This window comes from Puma concolor, chromosome A1 (genome assembly GCF_028749965.1).
Source record: "Puma concolor isolate L17-30 chromosome A1, mPumCon1.1.hap2, whole genome shotgun sequence".
Taxonomy (NCBI): Eukaryota; Metazoa; Chordata; class Mammalia; order Carnivora; family Felidae; genus Puma; species Puma concolor.
Window position 1 is genome coordinate 54627401 of NC_141667.1, and position 13274 is coordinate 54640674.

Genomic DNA, 13274 nt, shown 5'->3' on the forward strand with positions numbered 1-13274 from the left:
CCTAATTTCAAAAAAAACATTTAAATAATAAATTAAAGAAAAAACAATCAATGAACCTAGATTTTTACCTGACCTATATCAAACAGACCCATGCTAATTGGACATCAATTTTGGTAAAAAGATTTTCCTTTCACCAAGCCTTAATTGGCCTTCAGACTTAGCTCATGATGGTCTTGACATAACCTTTCATTAAGCAAACTTTTTAAATAGGTAGATGGGTCAGAGCAAAGATTCTTGGATTTTGCTTGAAGGGGCTAAAAAGCACAATTCCTCTGGATTATTTTCTCCAAACTATCTTCATTAAAGTTAAAGTTAAAACCCATCCATTGGACCCTCTGAAAAGATTATAGTCACTGAAAGCAAATTATGTAGATGCCAACATACATAGTAAAACTTCAAGCAGTTTATTAAATGCGAATTTTGTCCATGGTACTTTATCCCAATCCTTTCCAATGTGCTTTAAATTATAAATTGTAAATGTGTAAAAACAATGTTTCCTATTTAAAACCTTAAAATCATTCATTGAAGTAACATTTTTAAGGTCAAATAAGTCAGATGTTGAATTATTGTTTTTTTGGCTAAGACTTCCTTTCAAGGACAAAATATTCCAATAATATCACCTGAAACTGATCCTATCTATATCCAAAGTTTGTTAGAAAATACATTTACTTGAAAAGTTCTAGCAAGTCAATAGGTACATGACTGTGTGATTCAAAAGTTATAGCCTAGGAAGTCACAGAAGCTATTAACAAAATAATAATGACTTCTCTGTAAATTTAACTTGTGATGTTGACTTCTTCCTTTTAATTACTTAGCTCTTGAATATAGTCAATAGTCTGATGAGCTCTGATTATGGAGAACTCAGCTAAAAATATTTTGAATTAATAATCAAATGCAATGTGACATTTAGGTTTCAAAAACTCTAGTCACCCCCGCTATCAACCCATTCTTTTTCCATGGCACAACTTTAGGGTTATAACTGAAGTGAATCTCTAGTGATTAATGCCCAGGTGATTTGAATTTTACATATTGCAAGAAAATTAAGAGGAACATTTACTTGCCCTTAAAAAAAAATCTATAATCCACAAAACAGAACCTAGATTTAAATGTCCTCAGGCCTGAAAAAATACTTCCATAGCCTTTTATGTCATGGTGGTCTAAATGATTTCCAAGACAATGTCATAAAAAGAAGCTTTTTGTCACTAACTTAGAAGAGATTAGACTTAAATAATTCAATTAAGTTAACAAAGTCCACTGTAATACTTTAGAAATGAATCTCTTTTAATCTTCCAATTTTATTGGTTTCATTACTGTTGTAAAGAATTTCTAACCCACGATTATATCTGTGCCTTTCCATACAGCCACTCAAGAGTCCTGAGGAAAAAAACCAACTAATTTTATTATATGCTTTGGTTCTCAGCAGACACCAACAAATAGAGAAAATCCTTTCTGCCTTAGCTCTAAAATGTTTGCTCTGCATTAACACATCTCACTAGTGTAAGTAAGTATATTTTTCTTCCTTCAAGCAAATATTTGAGAACCTACTATGTGCCAGTTCTTGCCAAGCATTTCAAGTGCATAAGGAAAATCAAGACAAGTATTTGACATAAATAGCTTAAATTACAGTGAAAGTCTTTCTCTAAAATAGTTTCTTAAATACTTTTTGTTAACTCAGTAATTACTTAATCAGATGTTTGACTTAACACCCATGCTATTTCCTACCCTATTAGTAACTGATTAATTCCTTTTACTATTTGCTTTAAGTGTTTCACTGCCCTCCACAGTGTTCCTTGGGATCCTTCCCTTCATTGAGGCTAGTTGGTCACTGACAGCTGACCAAGGAATAGATCCTATATACCTTCCAAAATTATTTTACTTTACTTCTATATTGTAACACCATTTCTTTTATCAAAAAGTGTTCTGAAATGCTGGCACCAAGGAGAATATTCTTATTTAAATATTAGGAATTTGTGTCTGCATAACTTAAAATACAATACCTTCCCCTGAAAGGATTTATATGCTGTGCTGATAGAGTTTATCATTTTTATTTGTGGTGTTAATAGAATTCAGATTTAGATATCATTTTCATGGTCTGCATTAACAAGAAAAAAAAGCAGACAGCTGAATAGATTTGGAAACTGTCCACGTTCAAGGCAATGAGCAGATTAAGTGTGAAGAGAAAAATAATATGGTTTTAGGAAAAAGTCTTTCTAGTTGAAACTCTCATCCATGGCCGTGGGATTATTTTTTCTCTCACTAAATCTTAGTCTGTTCTGTAGTCCTAAAAGACTACTTAGTAGAGGAAAAAATCCAATGTTGAAGAATGCATGTTACTGAAATCCCCACCAGTTGTTAATATCCCTCCAGGCCATGGCCAGATTTTGCATATAGTCAAGATTCTTTGGTCATCTATTGATTTTCAGATTACTATAGTTGTCTGAGAATGCCTTTTAATTTAGAGTCCTCTCTACCAAATTCCTCCTGTTAACCAGAGGAACCACAGACCATTGAGGCTGAAAAAGTTCAAGTTCACCATCATCACATATTTGTTTCCCCATGCTTCCAGATTATTACCCAGAAAATTCTTCTACACGTTTGCAACAACAAACTTCTTAAAATTTTGATGTCATCCAGTAGAAATTTTCCTGGAAAAATTCTTTACCTAAAAAGTACTTTACACTACACAGAATTCTTAGAAAGGAGATTTATAGAACCCACACTGGGGTTTCCGATTAGAACTATAACAAAGAAAATATGAACCACCATCTCCAACTACTGGTTAGGAAAGATGTTAGAGTTAAAATGCCTGGGTTTGATTCCAGCTGTGTAGTCTTGCACATATTACTTACTCCTTCTAATCTCTCTAAGCCTCAGATTCTCCACATATAAAATGAGGATAAAAGTAACACCCATCTCAAAGGGTTTAGTGAAGATTAAATAAAATAAGGTGCTCAGTACAATGTCCAGCACATAGTTCCCTTTCTATCAATTCATGATTCAACAAATATGTATGTGCTACTCTTTGGTCATTTTCAATACTTTAGTCTACCATTTTTCTTAATAGAATCTAAAGGATTTACCAGCTTTAATGGTAATGCACAGTTCCAAAAGTCAGATTAGTATTTATCTATCTTCTGTAGTATTTTTTTTAATTTCTATTTTCTTATTCATAAGTAACATCTTAAATCTCTATTTTCCTCTTCCTTCTTTCTTGGTTATTTTGGTTTTTTTGTTTTTCTAACTTTCTAACTTTTGCTTTTCTAACTTCTAACTTCTTCATTTTAACCTTGTCTTATAGGCATTAGGACTCTGGTTATAGCAGCTTTTACTAAAACCTGTAGGCTTAGGTACGATGTGCCTCATTTCATTGCTTTGTAAAAAGTTGCAATGTTTGTTACCTTCTCTTTAATTTAAGAATAATCTGGAAATGGGTTTCTAAATTTCTATGCTGTCAAGATTCTTTTTGTTCATCTTTCAATTTTTGGATTACAGTAGTTATTTGAGAATACCTTTTAATTTAGTCATCTCTACCAGAAAAAAAAAGAGATTTTGTCTTAACAGTTAAAAATTCATAAACATCTAAGGAAAATTTTGAATTACCAATTCTTGTAGAACTTTAAGAATTCCAAGAAAAAATTTCATAAGCTCAATGGCCTCAATGTTGAGAAGCATGGAGCAATAAGAAAAATCAAATAAATCCATATTTGAATATCTAGGTATCCAATCTATGTTGCTTTATTTTGAATTTTAAATGTTTAGTAGAAATCAGATGGGTAGAATTTAAAGTATTCCCACTTGCTTTTATACTTTTTTCCTCTCAGTTTTAATAATAAATCTTTATAATTGAAGTCAATCCAGGGACTTTTCTGGAAGTAAAATTAATCAAAACCCAAGCATCAAAGCAGAGTGTTCAGTGTAAAATGGGACCAGAAGACTGGTTGCAAGTAGGATGCAGATGATAAAAGTAAAGCCTATGTTGAAAAAAAACAGTAAGTGCACCATCTGAACAATATGCATGAGACATCAGGATAAGAAAACCATATCATTGTGGTACTTCTGCCTCAAGGAGAAAAGGAACCCCAGGAACAAGTAGCTTAACTTCCAAGATACTAGCCAATGACTCCAGGTGTAGGGGACTCTGCGTTAGTTCTCAAAGTTTATAACCTAATCCTCAGTCCCAGAATAACAGAACATTTTACCATGGACCCAGAGTTCTCTCTAGTTTTATTTAGGGTTATAAAAAGAAAAGACTATTTCCACAACTGTAAGCAAAGTGGTTCTCACTAAACCTTAGTTTCCTCATCTGCTAAGTAGGTACTGGGTGGCAAGGGGCCTGATTACATAATCTATAGGGTCATTTTTAGCTCTAACATTTTAAAATTCTATAGGCTGGTTAATATATGTCTAGCCTAAGCATTAAAAACATATAATGAAATCTCAGTTGCAAATAGCCAGTTTATAATAGACCGAACTAAAATAGTTTTATCAAATACACAACACCCTGAAGTATTACTTGATAAGACTAGTTTTGAAATAATCCTGTCATTGATGATAAATTAGGTGTTTAGATATGAAGACTAATCATGTCAAAAGTTATTTTGTGATACTGAAATTTTATTTACAGAAAGAGAATAAGAAGTAAACTTTTGAGTCTTTAAAATAAGCCAAGAATAGGGGCTAAATGTTTTCCATGTGCCAAATAACTTGGAATCATGAAAATAAAAACCATGGACTATCACTCTTTAACAGATGCTGTTGGTTCCCAGCCCACATCCCCTGGGTCTCGTTACTTCAGTTTGGTCCTGCACAAATATCAACCACCAGTATTTGCACCTCTTGGCCCAAGAGTCTCTGATGCCTTGAAAGGCTGCCATGCCTATATCCAGCAGGCCTAAGGGACAGGGAACTAATGCCTGTACCCCAGAGAGCAGCCTAAACCAATTACTGAATGGAATTGCTATATAAATGCACAGCTTGCTCACCCTGCAGGCAAAATATGTGTTTTACACCATTTTTCAGAATTTCCCGAGGTGTTAAGATCTGGCCACCAGTAGCAGTGGCTGCCCTGATGGTGCTTCCTATGCTGGCTACCTCACTCTCTCCATGTCTCTTCCTTACTTCCCTACTCATGTTTATTTGCACTTGAGTCTTTGTCTTAGGATCTGTTTCTGAGATTATCCAAACTAAGACTACCAGAAACACATTGATCTCACTGTGCAAGTAAATCTTTATATAAGGTATGATTTTGTCCTCCACCACTCCGCTTAAACACACACTCATGCTCTTTGCCCAAAATTAGGGGGTGGGGAGTGGGGGAAAACTGGGCAGGAATCTTGCATGTGCAGTGAAAAAAAGCAATACACACTCACAAAAGAAAAATAAATGTGGAGGTGAAATTTAACATCTAACCTAGAAACAAAAATCATTAACAGAAACTTTTTCACAAATGAAGGTATTATAAGCTGAAGGGGTGGAGGGAAAAGGGATTATCCCTTTAGTTACCATTTCCCTGCTCTTAGGAGAATTTTGAAGATAAAGACTTAGACAAGCATATTTTATCAGGGTTGGTGTGAGTTAAGGGTACATTCTGGTGAACACTGATTCTGAGTCTAAAAGCAAAATCCTGGCATAGACATATCATGGATATAACCTTAACATAATGCTGTTATGTTAAGGAGCTCAGTATGTTATCTGTACACATATAGTGAGAACCAAGATGGATCAGGCAGGCTTTAAAGACCTTTAGAGACTAATAAAGAAGAAGTTAACCTTTTATAATTAGCTCAAGACTCTAGGAAGGAAGGTAAAAAGAAACTTCAATGTTTCTTCTACATCATCCAGCTCAGCTCACCAAGTTAGGAAAAAAGTTCACTTGTTCAAAAACTCCACATGTACTGTCCTTCTGGAGCTTGGCAATAGCAATTGAAAGGAGAGTAGACAGCTCCAAAGAAAGAAAGAAAGTTCCATCATCCCAACTTTGTTTTCAGTATAAAGACCACACACAAGGCAAACTTTAAATTTTACCTTCAGAATGACTAAAGAATCAATTACTGTTGTAATATCTTGGCTCTCATGTGCAAAAGTCAAAACTCTATCTTCCCAAATGTCTATTTTCATATCTCTGAATCACTCATGAACACACTATGGGTTACAGGCATGCTGCTTTTATCTGGCTTGATTATTATGGAGCCACTAATATTAATAGGCCTGACCCTAGGTTAAAATCATTCTGATGGGGATAACAGAAATTAAACGTTTGACTGATTGTAGACTTCTTATGTCACCTCTGCTTATAACAAATTGAGTTTTGGGGCATCTGGGTGGCTCAGCTGGTTAATCGACCAACTCTCGACTTAGGCCCAGGTCATGATCTCACAGTTCATGAGTTTGAGTCCCACATCGGGCTCCGTGCTGATGGTGTGGAGCCTGCTTGTGACTCTCTCTCTCTGTCTCTCTGCCCCTTCAGCATTCTGTCTCTCTGTCTCTCTCTCTCTCAAAATAAATAAATAAGATTTTAAAAAATGAATTCAGTCTTTTTTGCAAATCCTTTTTCCCTTCCTTTTTTTCTGATCTCTTTCAAAGGGAATTTTCTTGGTAAGCCCAGTCCCCAAGATTTTATCATTCTAAATTTGGAGAATAGATAAAGTAATTCTGAATGGAGGAAAGGGTATGCTTCAAAAACCACATGGTCTGGGGCTTCATAAGACAGAAAGTAAAGGGAGAGAATCAAAAAGAATCAGGGACTAGTATGATATATGAAAATTTGATAAATTGAGATAAGAAAGGGTATTTTATAGTGTTGTTGAATTACAGAGCTGTGATTCAAATACAAGACATTCAGATACTTGTCTGTAAGTATAAAATTATACTAAAGTATCAGTATAGTATAGTATAGTATAGTATAGTATAGTATAGTATAGTAAGTATTGTCTGCAATACTAAACTAAGCGGCCTCTCCTACTCTCCTACCCTTCTCTATCCTGAAGCTATTTACAAGGATGTAAATGGGTCCCCACAGCACTAGCTGGACAGTTTTCAAATAATCTATTAGAAAATCAAACCACCAAACAGGCATTAAGCTATCATCTTCCCATCAACTATAATATCCTTCTGTCTCTATAAGACAGATGTTTAGATGTGTATATTCTATCCGGGAAAAGTGGGAATTTTATTTCAGCTTTCTGTGCATCATTAGGTTGCTGGAAATCATGGAAACCTAAATTACACATGTAAGTTATTTCATGCATTGAGACCTCTTGTAGGAAGAAAGCAGCAATCAAATCAGTCAGCTCAAATCATCCTCGACATTAGCAAGGTGGCTGTAGGATCATTTTAAGAAATGACTTCCTGTTCCTATTAGCAGACTGATTATACTCGATATTCTGTTCCAGAAACATATCACCATACCAGTCTCCCAAAATGTGTAGTAAAAGAATATAATTTCTTGGCCAGTGTTTACATTCAAGTCAAAGTTCTTAAAAAGAAAGAAGAAAGAAAAAGAAAGAAAGAAAGAAAGAAAGAAGAAAGAAAGAAAGAAAGAAAGAAAGAAAGAAAGAAAGAAAAGAAAAGAACAAGAACAACACTACCAAAAAATTGGAACCATGACAGTTTGCACCCCACAGCAAAATCAATCATTAAGGCAAATATTTACTGTTTGGTTTTTGAACATAGATGTGTGGACAGAACTTTAATGTCCATGCAATCTGTTTCCAGTGCATTAGCCATCACATTACAAACAACCAGCAAGATTCTTTCTTGTTTAAAATGTGTCCCACATGCTCAGAATCAGTCTTGATCAACAGACTGCAGTATAATTTGGAAGTTCAGAAATGACAAGATTATGGACACATTTCAATTAAAAAATAATTTCAGAGAAGACAGCTCATATGCATTATGTATCTAACAATGCTTCTGAAAGACATTTAGGAATCTACCATATCAAGTCTGAACAGAGAGTCTTGGTGTACTTTGTCAAACAATATAATGTAGATGAATTACTTATGGAGATGCTACAGGCAACCTTCCATTGTGTTTTGTAACCAATTCCTGAAATATATTCAAAAGTTAAATGTGAAAAAATAAAATGGTCTGTGTTAAATCTTAGCTCCACAAATTACTAGTTAAAAGGTGTTCAATTACTTAACATCTCTGATTCATACATTTATTCACTCAACAGATACTTAACATTTGCCTGCTATGTGTCAGACACCATTCTAAGTTTGGAGAATGTAGAAGTCAACAGGAGAGGCTACAGGCCCTGCCTTCATACTTTTAGCAACGGAAGCAACAAAAAGGACAAATAGATAACATATTAGAACATGATAAATGTAGAAAGAAACATTTTTAAAAAGAAGAGAATGGGATATGAACTATTAGAGAGGTCTGAGGTATGTGTTAGGTAGATATTTTAGATAGAGCCGGGTAAGATGTTGCCAAGATGACCTTGGTGATAACATGAAGGAAGTGAGAAAACACGTCATGTCGATGTTCATGGAAGGAAAGAGTGCTCCATGAGTGGCAAGTGCAAAAGCCCTGAGGCAAGACTATGCCTGACAAGATATGAGGACAGCTAGAGCAGAGAGATTAAAAGTAGAGTGTTGGGGCGCCTGGGTGGCGCAGTCGGTTAAGCGTCCGACTTCGGCCAGGTCACGATCTCGCGGTCCGTGAGTTCGAGCCCCGCGTCGGGCTCTGGGCTGATGGCTCAGAGCCTGGAGCCTGTTTCAGATTCTGTGTCTCCCTCTCTCTGACCCTCCCCCGTTCATGCTTTGTCTCTCTCTGTCTCAAAAATAAATAAACGTTAAAAAAAGTTTTTTTAAAAAGTAGAGTGTTAAGAGATGAGGTCAGGATAGTAATGAGATCACAGTTGGAGAACAGGCTGGGAAAGCCTTTTAGTTCATAGCAAGGATCTTCAAGATAATAAGTTATTAGAAGATTTTGAGAAATAACATTATCAGGCTTACATTTAACAGGGATAATAATAATTCTTGCTCGTAGGTTTACTGTAAAGATTAAATAAAATAATTGACATAAAATGTTTCCCACATTACATGACAAAGGTGAAAAATAAAATATTAGCTTCCATAATTATTTTCATTAACTAGACAGAGATTAGAAAAGCATGATCAAAATAGAAAGTCATTGCATGGGTATGCCTTTTATTTTTTTATTTTGTCTCTGTTCTTCAAAAATAAGAATAATAATCCAAGGAGGGAAAGGGAAATGATAAAGAGATGCTTTGGTTCAAAGATCAAGTGAAGATAATTTCTAGAACATTTAAGTGCTTTTAAAAAAAATGGAGGAAAAAATTTAGGGTACAAAACAGAAGAATATTAAAATTTCCAGGTAAATCTCTCAATGCTTTAAGCACAGAAATAATTGGAAATCAATTTTAAGCTATTTGAAATTGATTCTTCTTCCAATTTAGGGCCAGGAAGAAGGATCCAAAACTGTTTGGATGACTTTCGGCAAAGTATGATACTCGGTAAATAGAAAGAATATGTTGTAAATAGATTCCAAGAAAGCTACTAATAGGCCTCCCTGCTGGCTGAGCAAGATTACTGAAATAAAATAAAGCAAGGCAAAATGTGTTATTGCCTACTTAAGCAGTCTGGCATAAAAATTAATGCAGTAGCTGGATATGAGAGAAAAAAAATAAACAGATCATCTCAAAACCTCATGAGAGACAATGTATCTCATATCTCTCCCAGTAAACTATGACAGGTGTACAATAGGCATGAATGATAAGACCACTGGAGGATTTATGATTTGAACTCCCAGAGAACCTTCAAAGTGCAGGATCTCATTTCACACACAGCCCAAGGAATAGTATGTCATATCTTTCCTTTTTATATCATTTTATGTATTCCATTTGTTTTAAGAACATTTATTGATTATCTATTATGTGCAAGGGGCTGTGGAAAATAGAAAATTGTGTAAGACATGGTCCTCACCACCCAAGAAACTTACATTGCAGCAAAGGGACACAAGGCACAGACTATATCCATTCAACATAAAACACCATCCATTTAATTTAAAACAAAGTAATAACTCTATGGAAAAAAGAAAATCATTAAATATACATAGAACTTTTAAGATAAACCTCAATTTCAGAGGTTTGCACATTAAAGTTTGCAAGAAATGAATACCTTAATATATAAAATCAGGTATATAAATCTCTACACTAAGAGGAAGCATAAGTGTCAAAGATAGTTTTTGAAATAAGTAGGTATTAGAGGAGCACAAGGGAAAAAGGTATTAGTACTGGGTCAGAGGGGTTAGCAAAATACAGATGATGTTAACATTTCAGCTGATCTTGAAAAAAAGAACTAGAAAGTCTATAATGGAAATGGTGGGTAAAAAATGCATCCCAGGCAAATGGAAATGGAGGGTAAGAAATGCATTCCCGGCAGATGAAATAGCACACATTGAGGCATAGAGCAAAAATTACTCTGCACAGAGCAGCAGCCATAAATTGAGATCAGTGAAAGAAGGTTCATATTAGACCCAGTTGTAAGGAGCTTTAAATGTTAAATAAAGGATAGTAAACATTGCCTCGCTGGAATAGGAAGTTTTAAAAGTAGAGAACAAATACTCTCACATGCACGGTTTAGGAAGAGTCACAAGAAACAGTCCATGGTGAACTGCCGAGAGGCTTTGCTGCAGAGTGGGAGAGTAGTAAGGAACCTCTGGTAACGCCCAAGGCTAGTGATGCCAAACCAAACCAGGGAGGTAAAACAGAGGGTTGAACAGAGATGAATGCGTCTCTCCACTTAGCTCTTTTACTGACATGATCATAACTGATACATAGTAATGTGACATCAAAAGAAGAGTTGTTATTCATATTTTAAAGAGGAAGAAGCCAAGGGAGAAAATCTGTGGCTTTTTTATAACTATATCCTATGTTGAAAGATAAACTGAGGCACATCCAAAATTTTAAGAGGTTTTTGAGAAAAATCTGTTGTAACCAGGCAGCGCTAAACCATCAGTAGTTAAGAGCACTTAGCAGACAAGAACTATGGTAAACACCTATAAAGTATGGTTGCAAAGAAAGGAAATTATTTGATTGGCTATAGCTTAAAGCCTGGTAGGCTGTTTGTGATTGGTTGTCCATAGCATTTTGATTTTGGAACCTTGAGGCATTCACAGGCTTAGATTTTGGTTTGCCTTACTGAGGCATTAAAACCACCTCAGTAATGGCCTCCTGCTCTAAAATTTACTGCTAGGTAGTAAAAGAATCAGTGCCATAAAACAATTCTACTGTCTCAGTGGACAGACCTTTTCTCTCTTCACAGACATGAACTCATTCTCATGTACGTTCTTAGTCAGGAACCAAAGCATGAAAATGGTTTAGGATGACCTGGATATCACAACTTGAAAGATAAAAGCAGTACAAGATGAAGTGCTCAGTGCTCCACTGAACAAAAATGGAGGCAGTGACTCAGTACCACAATCTCACACAGTTGTTGACATTGTTAGTGACTGGGGCATTGTCTCCATGCCCAGTCTGTGGCTACATAATCAGAAAACTAAGACAGAATGTCAGGTGACTGCATGGGATGAGAGGTGAATCAAAATTTTGGTTACTTCATTAGCAAGATTGAGGATAGAGTGATCTGCTAACTCCACATTCCTATTTCAAAGAAAAAATATTTCTGAAAGAAATTGGACATCCACACATCATCAAAAGAAATTTCATTTAATGATAATGGATAAATTACAAATCAAAATAGATTAAGTTCCCTAGCATTACTGGCATGGTGAACATTGGTTCTCCACTTCCAAAGAATTTCTTAGATATGTGGTACATATCTAATGACGATGGTCTTTGGGACAACAGTATCAGAATTACCATGGGTGATCCATAATTCAGATTATATACCAGGTATACTGCAGCTAGCCTTGGAAATCTTGGCAGCCAGATTTGGAAAACACTGTTTCGGGGCGCCTGGGTGGCGCAGTCGGTTAAGCGTCCGACTTCAGCCAGGTCACGATCTCGCGGTCCGTGAGTTCGAGCCCCGCGTCGGGCTCTGGGCTGATGGCTCAGAGCCTGGAGCCTGTTTCTGATTCTGTGTCTCCCTCTCTCTCTGCCCCTCCCCCGTTCATGCTCTGTCTCTCTCTGTCCCAAAAAAATAAATAAACGTTAAAAAAAAAAAAAGAAAAGAAAAGAAAACACTGTTTCATGGGATATTGTGACCAATAGAGAGTTCACACTGAGTCCTTGAGAATAAATTTGTCTTTATCTTTACATGCCATAATAACTTACATGTTTGATTATATTCCAAGCCACATTCTCTCACAAGCAACCAAATTCTATATTTTAAGATAATTATATTAATGTTGAAACCAAACACTTATGAAAAGCACATTCTTTTCCCTTTTTTCTTTTTCAATTAAAAAAATCCCACATATTGTTTTCTGTCTGGAATCTTTTAAGATGATCCATGTTATTGTATATATCAGTAGTGTGTTTGCTTTTTGTTGCTGGGTATAATTTTTAACAATTGAGGAGAAAGTAACCCTGATCACAAGGATTTTTCCATCATAAAGCTTCTTTTCTTTTTAAATATAATTTATTGTCAAATTGGCTAACATATAGTGTGTAAAGTGTGCTCTTGTTTTGGGAATAGATTTCCATCTTTCATCGATTCCATACAATACCCAGTGCTCATCCCAACAAGTGCCCTCCTCAATGCCCATCACCCACTCTCCCATGCCCCCCAACCCCCACTAACTCTCAGTTTGTTCTCTGTATTTAAGAGTCTCTAGTGGTTTGCCTCCCTCCCTCTGTGTTTGTAACTATTTTTTCCCCTTCCCTCCCCCATGGTCTGCTGTTCAGTTTCTCAAGATACACATATAAGTGAAAACATGATATCTGTCCTTCTCTGACTAACTTATTTCACTCAGCATAATACCCTCCAGTTCCATCCATGTTGCTGCAAATGGCATGATTTCATTCTTTCTCATTCCCAAGTAGTATTCCATTGTACATATAAACCACATCTTTTGTATCCATTTGTCAGCTGATGAACATTTAGGCTCTTTCAATAATTTAGCTATTGTTGAAAGCACCGCTATAACACTGGGGTACATGTGCCCCTATGAATCAGCACTCCTGTATTCTTTGGATAAATTCCTAGTAGTGCTATTGCTGGGTGGTAGGGTAGTTCTATTTTTAATTTTTTGAGGAACCTCCACACTGTTTTCCAGAGCAGCTGCACCAGTTTGCATTCCCACAAACAGTGCAAGAGGATTCCCATTTCTCCACATCCTCGCCA